The sequence below is a fragment of the Marmota flaviventris genome, chromosome 20 (genome assembly GCF_047511675.1).
Source record: "Marmota flaviventris isolate mMarFla1 chromosome 20, mMarFla1.hap1, whole genome shotgun sequence".
NCBI lineage: Eukaryota > Metazoa > Chordata > Mammalia > Rodentia > Sciuridae > Marmota > Marmota flaviventris.
The window spans coordinates 8,117,927-8,131,493 of NC_092517.1; positions in this window are offsets into that span (position 1 = coordinate 8,117,927).

Genomic DNA, 13,567 nt, shown 5'->3' on the forward strand with positions numbered 1-13,567 from the left:
TCCTAAAATATAAACTCAAAAGGGATACTGGTCTACTCTATCTTGCTCAATAATATAACTCAAATGCCTTGAAGTGTTCCTTGCCCATTATATGCTCTCAATATCTGTTGAAGGAATGATCATTTCTGTGTTTTCCGGATGATGAATTTCCATTTCCCAATACCTTGCACATCATAGTTAACCATATACAGTACATATTCAACATAAAGTCATTGAATAAATGAATGAGTCAAGAAGAAGACTTGGAAGAACTTTAGTGATCATGGCTATTAAAAATCTCCCTCTGGTCCTGTTAGAAGAACTATCAGTGATATTGATGTGATTTTTCTGCTAAATCATTTCCTCTGGAAGATGATGATTGGGACACATGCTAAATAACAAAGTGCATATCGTTGTAGTATTTTTGACACAGCAGTTGGCCAAGTTCAACTTGTGTGCACATGCAAATACATTTTCAGTGGAGAAATTAAAACCCTCATCTGATTACTTTATGCTGTTTTGCTTCGATAAGAATACCTACATCTCATTTAATTAAACCACATCATTGATTGGGGCATAAGTGATAACACAGATTCTGGTAACAAGGCTTATATGGAAATCACGTAAATAAGCCATTTTCATAATAATCTTTTGTTATGGGGGGGTTGTAATGACAAGCACTTACACTATCCTTGTTAATTAATACATGAATTAATTTTTTAAATATATATTTTTTAGTTGTTGATGGGTCTTTGTTTTATTTGCTTATTTATATGTGGTGCTGGGAATAGTATGTGGCAAGCGCTCTACCTCTGAGCTACAACCCCAGCCCCTAATTTATTTATTTTTATTGAGGATAGATGCTTCAGAGATTTATAACATCAAAGACTGCAGGAGTATTATGAAGGGGATATAAATGGTTTTTAATACTTGCCTGAAAGAAAAATATGATAATGGTGTGAAGTTTGAAAATAATGGTTCCCTGGGATTGATCAGCTCCAGGACCTGAACGTCGTTTGCTGGAATATGTGATAGCACCTAGAATCTATAGGGCAATAAGACAGAGGTCTGATTTGTCAGCCTTTCCCTGGTGTCCTATAGGAGGTGACATACTCATTGCCGTAGGTGGTTGTCTATGCTCATGTAGGAAGTAGGCACACCCTTGAAAAACTCCAGATTGGGGACAGCGTTTAAATTTGACCCCAAGTCTCAATTCCCAGTATCTCTTGGAAAATATGAATTGAGAAATGAAAGAAAGGTTTTCCAAGTAATCCCATCATCTTCCAGGGCTGCCTAGTTGACTTTCAAAGCCCAACGAGACACGTTTTCATGTCTTTAGTTCTGGAAAATGGGTGAAGAGGCCCTCACTCCCTCAGAGTTGGGGCTGGCTGAAGATTGAAGAGCTAAGGGTGCGTGAGATGAGGACCCTGTTGAACCTATTTCCCCCATCCCTAAAATCGAGGGCCAGTCGGCTCTACTCACCAGGAATGTGAGTGTGTCACAGAATAAAGGACATAAAAGTATTTTTAAACATCGAAAGCCAGTGTAAGAATTCGACTCTTCTCGGTGCCTCAACACTCTCTAAAATGGGCACATCTCCATTGGATATCCTGATGCAAGTTCTGTTTTTAGCTCACCTTCTCGCTCCAACCAAGAATCCAATTTTTAGCATTAGGCAAATCATCATGGGGCAATATGCATATATTGAATTTTTAAATCGGTTCCTGGGTTCTAAATAAGACTTTGGCATTTGGAAGAGAAATAAATGACAAAAATGATAATATTTGGTGCCTCAAACAAACATGGGACGTTGTAATTTTAAAGCTTCTATAATCATATTTGGACAGATAGATTGCAGCGGGGAGATAGCGTGCCGAAGCATTTTAAAGAACTTCAGTTGTGGAAAAGCTCTTTAAAGGTCAACCTCATTAAGACAGTGTTTTCCAACCAGTATCAAGTAGATACTATTATTGGAAATTCGCTGTAACAGCCCAGAAATGGCATTTCCCGTACAGTTTAAACTTTCTATGCTTAATTTGAAAAGCAAAAAAAAAAAAAAAAAAAAAGATCTTTTTTTTGCCGGGGCGGGGGGGGTTCCTGATCTTTGACTGGAGTGACATTTTAATCAATAATAATGATTTCTTTGCTGTGATTAGGAGAACTTTTGTTCTCCAAGATACTTGGCAGGAATAATGAAGCAGGTCTTTTTTAGATCCCCTTGAAGGAAAGGATTCTTTGGCAATGCAAGGGCTTATTCAAGTCAGCAAAGGAAAATTGGTCTCCTCAGGTAGGAGGTGATATTCCTGGATGCTTACTTACACTGGTGCATTCGTTGGTTTGGAATTGGAACCATTTATATGGGAAATCAGGGGAGACCCTCCCCTGGATCCCAGAGATTCATACAATATGGGTATTCTGGGCAGGGCAAGTCAGATAGCTTCCTCACCTTTATTCTGTAGTGAAGTTCATTTCTATGATCTTTCTGCCGGTTCCCTTTGTACCTAGGCAACAGAGTGGTCCCCATCAGATCTTTATAAACTAAACTTACAAACATCACCTCTTTTCAATAGATGGCCACAAAATGATCTGCGATCACCAAGTATACTTCTTGGAGTGGATGCTTGGGGATCTTGGACATTGTCACATAACTGAAAGTCCCCAGGGGTGCCACACCTCTGTCTCTGATGGACAGGGTGGGGCAGGGACATCATGCTTTCCGGATGGGCCTCCCAGAAGCGCAAAGACTTGTGTGGACGAAAAAAGTGGCGCTTCTAATGAGACACGGTTATTAGAAGCAATAAAATATTTATATTTGAGCCATGAAACGCGATGGATCATGAGGAAATTAAAAAGCCCCGAATGCCAAAACTATCATAAATACATAAAAAATACTATAAATGAATATTTAAATTTTTATCTCACAATGCAATGAAAGATCCCACCCTTGGCCCTCTGCAATATGAGTCGAGTGTCCCTGATGGAAATATTTATTGAAAAAAAATGAGAAAGACATAAACGAGCTCTGCGCCACGCTGGTCCTATATTTAGTTATAATTTAGCATCAGATGCCATAATCTGTTCCTTATTTTAGCACATTCACAATGAGTTGACTATGACTATGGTTGCACTGGGTGATATGATGTAAAAACAAAAGAAAAAAATGAAAACTCCGTCTGACAATGTGTATCTCATGGGAATCTTTTAGAATTTGTGGCACAAATCGGTTCTCATCCCAAGAGGCTTTCTGGACGGCATCTGAAGTTTGAAATTGATCAACAAGGTGGTGACAATAGAAATGTCCAGTCTTTCTAAATATAGGGCACGGCTTGGTCCCCACCAACAGAAATTGCTACCTGCAGCTATTCTGAGGCAATATTTGGTCTTGCACAGGGGCATGTGCCGGAGAGCTAATCCACACACCAGCTTGAGTTTCGCCAGAATGCCAGGCTGATTCTATTTCCTCATTTTGTCACGATTGCTACCATTTTCCTGTGACTGTTTTATTTCTTTTTTCTTTTTTTTTAAGTTTTTTTTTCTCTCCCTGACACTGAAGAAGGTGGATTGATTTTGAAGATAGAAAGATATAACCATGGCCTTATTCTCTTTAGGGCCGCTCCATGCTCGATACCATGACAGGCAGTTTCCCAAGTGAAAAAGGCTACCTAGGTCCTACAGGGAAGCTACATACATCTCCTTCTCTGCTCTTTCTGGAGATGCAGTTGCCTAAGCACAGAGCTACTACCAAATGCTGAGAGGTTCAGTGGCCGGAGCAGAATTCAACTCATCCTCCCTGGGGGTGGGGGGTGCCCCTGTTCTGGACACCTTCAAACAGAAATGATTCTTCTTTCCTTTCTTCTTTATCTGCCTTCAATCAACTGTTTTTATACCATGAAGCAGTCACCAGGTTTATGTGCCTGTCCACATTTCATAAAACGAGGGAATACACGATAAAAATCTAAGAATAGCATCATCCATCACTCAGGCCTCGGAATTGTTGGGAAATGTTAAAAGCCTGGGTTTGGGCCCAGTTGTTCCATTCACCCCTGTTACTGCAGCCTGACGTGCATCGGTTAAAAGAAACCAAGAGAAATAAAGGGAGGGAACAGGACGGACAGCTGGCTCTACAAAACCTCTGCTGTTCGTTTTCAATTTATATTTGGTGTCTTTTCCTTTTTTTTTTTCTTTTTTCTCTTCTTCTGCCATTCATCAAAGCATAGAACGCACCCTACCTGGCAAGAAGGCTCTTTCCTACCGTGGAGGAAAGACATATGAGATAGACACCTACCACTCCGCTATGGCAGAACTATACTGTGCTAATGGCTGAAAGGAGTCCTCAATTCCCAGGACTGTGACACAGGACTATTGATCAGGAGACATCAGTAATCCATGCATCAAGCAGAACATGAATTGCTAAGCTGTCTTTCCCTTCAAGGATTCTCATGGGATCCTTTCAATAAAATAGATTGGGATAGAAATGTGATTCATTCCCTATTCCAGATCAAAATGTTTATTTCTTCCATGTTCCTCATGGGCTTCAGGAAACATGGGTGGTGGTGAGGCGGAGGGTGTCAAGGACTTTTTTTTTTTTATGGTAAGAACCAAGACTTCTGGGAGCCCAGCAGGTGTCCCACCTCCCCTTTGAGGGAAGGAACAACTTCGTAGAGGATGTGGCGTCTCAAGGGGCCTTTGAAATATCTGTAGATCGCCAGGTGATCTTTGAAGTTAAAAAAATAAGTGTTTTGGAGGCACAGAGTACCATCCACACCAGGCCCCATCTTTGAGATCTTTCCACCTTGGGGATTCCCATTTCTCAACCGCCATGTTTTGCAGAGGAGGCATCTGTATCTAAGAATTATTGGGTCCGTGCTTACGTGGGCCATTTCTACTTTGGGAATCCGCTGGGTCCTTCTATCTTGGGTGTGTGCTGACGCAGGACTCACTCTGCACCCCAGGCAGGTCGGGTGGAGTATTGAGCATCAGTTGCATGAACACAGAAGGAATACGACCCAGAGTTCTTCTCTCTTCACGTTTCCAGATACTGTCTCTGTTTGCTGTGATTCTTCCCCCACGAAGGTCATTCTTAGTGTCTCCAAAGAGCTCCACTTCTTGACAGGATGTCCCTGTGTCCCACAGTACCCTCTCTCTAATCCGACTTCCAATTCCAGCCTGGATTCAGGGGACAGCCTCCTAACAGACTGGCTGGTGGTAGCTGCCGGCTGCAATCCTTCCTGCCTCTTCTCCCATATGAAGGTCCCGAAGTCACCAAGTGATGTGTCACCTCTGTACCTGAGCAGGGCTTGTCTCTCTGGGGCTGTGGTGTCTTCACAAGAGAGGTCAGACAGGTTTCGTGGTTTTTAAACATCTACGTGCTGATTTTAGATGTGAGTTTCTTTTAAAAAGGGGAAACAGCTTTTCGAGAGGAAGGTCAGTGAAACGGAAGCTGCCTACAGTATTTATTTATGGTTGCATGAAATACTTCCAACGAGCAAACAGAAGGCCAACATTCACTTGTCTATTTCCTAAAGAATGCATGAGAAGAAAGGGAAGTTCCAATCGATGGTTGTCATCGCAGCGTAACTTTTCTTGTTTGGGGAAGATTGGGATCAAGCCCAGGGCCTTGAACCTACTAGGTAAGCTCTCTCCCATTGAACTTCCCCTCCACCACAAAGCCTGTTTCTTTGTTTTTGTTTTTTAAATCGCTGTGTATGATATGGCTCTTTCATGAGGTGGAATAGGTGTCGTGTAAAATTTAGATGCCACAGTGTGATCTGGGGCTTGAATCCTGTGACTACCCATGTCATTTGTTTCAGGTGAAGAGAGCTGGTGGACCCCAAAGGGCACCAATAAAATAGGTCAATGAAACAGAACGTTATTTCTCAAATTCATAAGCATCCTAGGTAGGCATACAGGAATGGGAGAGGGAGGCGGTCATCAGATCTAGTTATCCAAGCAGAGGAGGGGTCCGCCTCATCAACATGGACTCTCCTGAACGTCATCTTCTCCCTCTGCAGGATGAGGAGGAGAACCTGGCGAAGCTGATGTGTGTTGTTTTTGTTTGTTTGTTTACTTGGGTACCCGGGATTGAACCCAGAGCACTCGACCACCGAGCCCCATCCCCAGCCCTATTTTGCATTTTATTTAGAGACAGGGTCTCACGGAGTTGCTTAGCACCTCACTTTTGCTGAGGCTAGCTTTGGAGATCCTCCTGCCTCAGCCTCCCGAGCCACTGGGATGACAGGCGTGTGCCACGTGGCTGGCATTTTATGTGGTTTTACGGGACACTTCTGGGTGCCACGACCTTTCCTTCACTCACCCTGGGTAGACTTGAGTAGCATGGCCTTTCTTGGTCTTCCAAGGGAGCCAGGGAGATCTCATCTAGCCCCATGTCCTGCAAAAGGGGAAGCATGGATCTTGATGGACAGGTAGCCGTGTCTGCTCTCCTCACTTCCTCTGTTCCGCAGCATGGTGAGGCAGCAGCAAGCTATGTGCTGAGCATTGCTACTCGTGCAGGGTTTATTCCTTCCTCAGCTCTTCCCACTTGTCTTGCATGAGACAAACGTGTCTAAAGATTCAGCTAAAACACATAGTGGATGTTAGATTTCAGGATCAGCTCCCCCCGACCCTCTTTAAAAAGAGAAGGATGATAATCTGGTAGCGATCTTATTTTTCCCCTCTCTATAAACTGCAACGGAGGAAAATTTGTTGTTCGTGTTTTATTGGAGTGCATCCTTTATTTATGGAGTAGAACAGTGGAAAGCAGAGAGCATCGTTGCATAAGCCCCGCGACGCCGGGTATTTTATTTAGTCTCCATGCAGACATTAGCAATTCTTTTCATTGCACTGTAGGTTAAACAAGGACAGGCCCAGAGCCAGCAGTTTTTGTATCTCTCTCTAATTGCCTAGCATATTTCCTTTTTCCATAGACATGTGACATTGGATCATTTAAACAGAATCCTGGAATACCAACCCAAGTGGAATCAAGGGACCGAGGCACTTGTTCCAATAACTACATCATTAGGTCCTGGTTTCTTTGGGTTTTTCTTCGTTTTTCCTTTCTTTCCTGCCTCTTGACCTTTCCAGGGGTGCACAACCACTGAGCCCCATCCCCAGCCCTTTTTTATTTTTTATTTTGAGTGGCTTACTGCCTTGCTTTTGCTGAGGCTGGTCTTGAACTTGCGATCCTCCTGCCTCAGCCTCCAGAGCTGCTAGGATGACAGGTGTGCACCATTGTGCCCGGCCCTACCAAACTTTTTTGTTCATTTTCTTCTTCCTTTCCTTGTTTTCTTTATTTTAAACTATGCCTCTGCAGATCATCATCAACATGGGTAACATTCTTGAAGAAGTAGCATGCACCCCTGCTTATGACAGGTGGAAGAAATCCTAAGATTACGAACCCTGGGTCCTTCTCTTCCTACTCTCACTCCTGACTTCCTGTAGCCCTTAGAATAGTTACTTTTATGAATGTGGTTGCCTTCAGAAGCCTAATCTAAAAAGGGACACTGTTGCATCCAGAGTATCGAACAACTTGTTTTTTTTTTTTTTTTAACCTAACTCTTCTGTTATTATAAATATTGCTCAAGAGGAAAAGATGGATGTTTATTGAATATGATGAGGGTACCTATAAGATTATTAAAATCTTATTTTTGAAATCAGACTGCAAGAATTTGTATCTACCATGACAGATTGGCTACATTATCATGGCAATTATATAATGTCTCAAAGCTACCATTTCCTTATTAGCTTATAAAGCTGTGACTTCTAAGAGAATGGGCATCACAGGGTTTTGGTGACAAATTAGATACTATATTTCTCTTACTCTAAGCTAAGAAATGTTGATCATCTGGGACAAAAAAATAAATGGGTTGTCTTTGCTTGGTCCCTTGTGTTTTTTGTTTTTGTTTTTGCAAAAATTAGGGGAAAATGGGATTTTTTTTTTTTCCAAAGAAATTCCTCCTTCTTAGGTAAAATGTAGGTATTGCCCGTGTACCTCCGTCCAAAGGGTGACATTAGGGTTTGCATCTGTATGTGTCACCCCAGGTGTCTGTCTTTCTCTTTTGATTCTCTAAGTCATTTGGATAAAATATTAAAGCGCGCTGAGATCAGATGCCATAGATTAGAAGCAGGAAATGGTTGGAGAAAATGAAATCAGTCTATTTTACATTTATATAGCTGTGTGGAACAGGTGAGATTTGGTATTAATGTGAATAGTAATGGGGCTTCCCACACTTGCAGCAACCTGGGTTTTCAGGACATTTTACAAACTTTAATTGACTTATCTGAATACTACTTCTGTGAGTGAAGTAAATCGCTCTCACTCTACGACTGAGGCGATCCCAACAAATGACCCCTGAACTCACGTGTCATTTGCTGGATTGACAATCCAGAAATTAAGTATATTGCTTGGACTTCCTGATGATGCCTCTTTGGTCTTTTTTTTTCTTTTTTTCCTCTATTTTTATGCTATTTGACATAAAATTGAATAATCCCCTCCCCTTCTCTCTCTTCCTGTTCTCTAAGGGAGCAAACCAGGGACTGGATTGGAACAAATTATATTCCATGCTTCTATAATTACATCAAAATGAATCCTGATATTATGTACCATCAAAAGGAAATAATAAAACAAATGTTATTTTTTTTAAAAAAAATGCTAATTAAAAAAAGGCTGAATAACTTATCAAGTTTAGTAGTCTTATCTGTCAAATGGGATGCCCAATAGAGAAGGATAGAGCAGATATTTGTTTTTATCTTCAAAGATGCTATTTCTTGACTTCTGGATTAATTGATTTACGATCCACCAGTTCTGTGTGTAGTGTCTGTGTTTTTTGCTCGTCTGCGCTGAACACTAAATTTTCTGCTGTCCTGTTGTTGTGGATCTGAGAAGCTGAAGCCCTGTCCAGGACCTGTCTTCAAACCCCGGTTCTTGGATTAAGTCAGAAAGATTTCAGAACAGGAATGAGATTATTGAAGGGAGATAAAAAGGGAAAGGGAGAGAGACGGAGTCCTCTCCAAGGGGAAAGAGACAATGTGTTTCTCCTGTTCTCCTGTTTTACTGGAGAAGTTTCCAGAGAGTCCCACCTGGGTCCACCTCTTGACTTTCAGCCGACAGCAGGTTGACGTCAGACTTTTAAGTCTTCAGTGTCACGGCAACTCTCGGTCATCTTGTCCCATGCTGACCTGTTCCAATTGGCTTCTTAACCGTTCGTTCTTACAGATTTTATGGTCAGCAGGGACTATGTTTATCTCCAGAGTTTCAGGATCTGGTCACAAAAGTCTCCCCCTTCTGGGTAACTCGGGTTCCTCTTATCAACATCATTTGGGGCCTGCATTTCTCCTGCCATTGAACAGGTAGTTCACTGAGGAATGCGATATCCTCTCTCACCTAAGGTCAGGCAGGGCTGCAGGTGAATTGCTTCTTGGAAAAGAAACCCTGTGGGGGAGGGGGTCAGCACCGTGGGCCCATTTGATAGAATTCTCCCCTTCACCTCATAGGCCGACCATTCTCGTCTGTCTGTTCCCTAACACTCTGGACCATGCATTTCAGAATTTTAAATCTTTACCTTGCTTTATCTTTTCAGGAAAGAGCTGCCCCCCCACCTTTAGGGTGGTCCTGTATCTCTCCCCAGAACAGCTTACAGAAAACTAGATGTGGGATCCCAGATCAAGATGGCCTTCTCCATATTCCCACCTGTAGGATCTCACCATCTGGCTCATCTTGGGATCCAAAGGGATCCTGGTTGTTTTTTTTTTTTTTTTTTTTTCCTTCTACAATGTGGTAGTAACCTGAGATCTCAGAGCCAGGGTGGAAATCACAGAACACCAAAAAAAAAGAAAAATGACAAGAAGCTTAGGAGAATTTCTGGCAGGTGAGACGGGGCTGATTCTGCCTTCATCCATAGATTAAGATGGAAATTTTAAGACTGATTTTTCTCCCAGTTAGAATAAGTATTTTTAAACCATTTATAAATCCTCTCCACCCTTTAACAAAGGGTATGCCTCTGGTAGGGTCTTTTAAAAAAAAAATACTTTTTTAGTTATCCATGGACCCAGTCATCTTTATTTGGTTTATTTATTTTTATGTGGTGCTGAGGAAGGAACCCAGGACCTCCCATGAGCAAAGCAAGCACTCTGCCACTGAGCCCAACCCTAGCCCTCGGCTACTGTCTTGATTCCATCAATTAAGAAAAACCTGTGTTTCTTACAAAATAGTGCATATTTTTGAAAAAAAAAATGTATTCATCCCTTGGAACATATTGACAAAACACCATATACTTCAATATCTTTTGCCACTACTTGGAAATGTTTCTACCAATGGGGACAGGTTCTGAGACCATCTTATCTCCTTAAAGCCTTGTAAAATTTAAAAATAAAAAATAAAAATTGACAAGAAACAAAAGAATCCCCAAATCTTGTGCTGTTTGACAACAGAAACAAGGAGATAAAGCATTTGCTTACACTCAGAAAAGAATTTTAATTTGCTTGTGAATCTAAGAGACACGGTTCTTTGATACCAGCTAGGAGTATGTTTAATTAGGACCACTCTACAACTTTGAAAAAAAAAAAAAAACCCAAAGTAAACTGTAAACTCCTCCTTTTTCTTAAACTTTGGTCCTGCAGTGTTTTGTTAGTCTGAATTGAGGTTTCTCACCACAGGCTCCCCCCCCCTCCGCCATCAAAACCTATAATCAGTGTAACAGGAGCACTTCATAAGAAATGCTCACGGGCCCCTCAAAGGCTTACCTTCCACTTCTGTTCTGCTCATTTAAATGATTGGCTATTGGATTTTGAGTCACAGGTGGATTAGGAATGAAAATAAGAAATGGTACCAGATGAATGGATTAAAAAAATATAGCATATATACACAATGGGATTTTACTTATCATTAAAAGATAATAAAATCATGGCATTTGCAGGTAAATGGATGGAATTGGAGATTATAATGCTAAATGAAGTTAGTCAATCCCAAAAAACCAAATGCCAAATGTTTTCTCTGACCTAAGGAGGCTGACTCATAGTGGGTTAGGGAGGGGGAGCATGGGAGGAATAGAGGAACTCTAGATAGGGCAGAGGGGTGGGAGGGAAAGTGTGGGGGCGGGGATTAGCAAGGATGGTGGAATGTAATGGACATCATTATCCAAAGTACGTGTATGAAGACACGAATTGGGTGTCAGCCTACTTTATATACAATCAGAGATATGAAAAACTGTGGTATATATGTATAATAAGAATTGTAATGCAAAAAAATCCCCAAGTACATGTATAAAGACATGAATTGGCATGAACACACTTTCTATAAAGACATGAAAAATTGTGCTCTATATATGTAATAAGAATTTTGATGCATTCCACTGTTGTGTATTTAAAAAAAATAAAATCAATTAAATTTAAAAAAAAGATGAGGCATAGCTACAGTATGTGTTAACTAGCATTGGTGCTCAGAGTTAAACCCAGCAAGAAGAGTTAATAGAGCTGTAAGATCCTGCACTAAAATAAACGGCTGTGCTGGCCATGGGCACTCTTAATACACCTGACATTAATTTTGAAAATCCAAGGAGGATCTACATTATGTAGCCTTTCCCAGATTTATATTCACACAGATCCTAACTCACAGGATGATGATAATCTCATCCAATTTCCTATCCGTGCCTATGGATCCTGTCTGTAATAACTGGACCTCATATCTGTCCAAACTTTGTTTGAATTTCTGCCGTCATGAGGAATCCATTACAGAGATGGACACAAGGAGAAAGGAGCCCAATGGGGCTTTTTATCATTTTTGTATATGAATTATTTTAATCATGCTATCCTGACGAAGTAGGTTCTATTTATGTTTTCCACTATTTCACGATTGAGAAAACTGGAGATTGGGGGAGAGTCGAAACAGGACCCATATAACTCAACCCAGACATGGATAGATCTGGAACTTGATCCTGGAGAATATTGTCAAGAGCCCCCTGCAGGTAGCCACATTATATTTATTCTCATTCTGTATCCATATGCACTAGAGCCGTTTGATACCGATGAGTGACTCTATATAAGAGCTCAGCAATTAAGAATATATTCAAATGTCTAATTCACCCGTTGAAAAGGTTGTTTATCTTCTAAAAAGTAGTTGCTTATCATTTAAAACATGAGTATCATCCAGGCACGGTGGCACATGCCCGTAATCCTAGCAGCTCGGGAGGCTGAGGCAGGAGGATTTCGAGTTCAAAGCCAGTCTCAGCAACAGCAAGGCACTAAGCAACCCAGTGAGACCCTGTCTCTAAATAAAAATTCAAACTAGGGCTGTGGGTGTGGCTCAGAGGTCGAGCACTCCTAAGTTTAATCCCCAGTATCCCTCCCCCCCCACAAAAAATATGAGTATCAGATTAGGGCCTATTTAAGAGCATTATGGTATGGATCAAATCAGCTAATGTATTGAGCTTGCAGCAGAGACTGGCACATAATAAGTCCTCATTATATATATTCTGATATTGTAATTAGCATTATAATCAATACATTAATAATAATAATTAGCATGATTATTAATACAATGTCGAGGAAAACAAATCTAAACATAGGCCTTGGTGTATTAACTCACCTGCATAAATCCACTGATTCTCGGCAATCACAGAGCAAGGGCTCCATCCCAAAGAAAGTTGGTCTGGTTAAGTAGTGGCGTGTGCACATCCAAGTTCTCATCTGGCCTCGTCCTGTGACATAATTACTCAGAGCTCATAAATCTGTCTATTAGATTAATTTGGAAGGGAAAAGCAAGGCAAATTTCCTCGTGGTTTAGATTTACTATCTGAGAATGTCAGGAAGGGACATATTTATTATGCTTATTGTAATGGCTTTTTGAACACAGTAGATTGGGAAATCATAAGTTTGTCAGAAACCAATCTTCAGTCACGGTCAACTGCAGAGGCCCTCAGCTACGAAAAAAGAATAAAAACAATCCCTTTGTGGAAGTCCCTCTTTCTGTTGTGAGACCCAAAGGGGACTCCCACCGATTGTGGCCATAGTCTGGCATCTCACAGCTTCTGAGAGCAAAGCGGTCTCCGGCACAACTCCAGATGTTCATGACATTTATGACGTTTGTGTTTGTGCTGATGTCAACTTGGGATGGCATCTGTGGGTTCAAAACAGGACAGCCAGGCACGGCGGTGCACGCCTATCATCCCAGTGACTTGGGAGGCTGAGGCAGGAGGATCACAAGTTGAAAGCCAGCCTCGGTAACTTTAGGAGCCTCTGAGCAAATGAGTGAGGCCCTGTCAAAAAATAAAAAGGGCTGGGGGTGTGGTTCCGTGGATAAAGTGCTCCTGGGTCCAATCCCTAGTACCATAGAAGAGTAGAATAAAATCAAATAAAATGTATCAAAACAGGAGGATGAATGCTTGCCTATCTTTTAACCCATTTGGAGGGTTTTTCTTTTTAGTAGCACATCATCTGAAACAAGGCTCTCAGAAAGAAGATAATACTGGTGCCTGGTAGCTTCTGGGGGGTTGCATTTGAAATTGTCTGGATGGGAAGCCACATTAGGCTGGCTGTCTACACTGTGATCCTCCTGAGCCCTCCCTGTTACATCTCTTACTGGGGCTTGCACACTGGT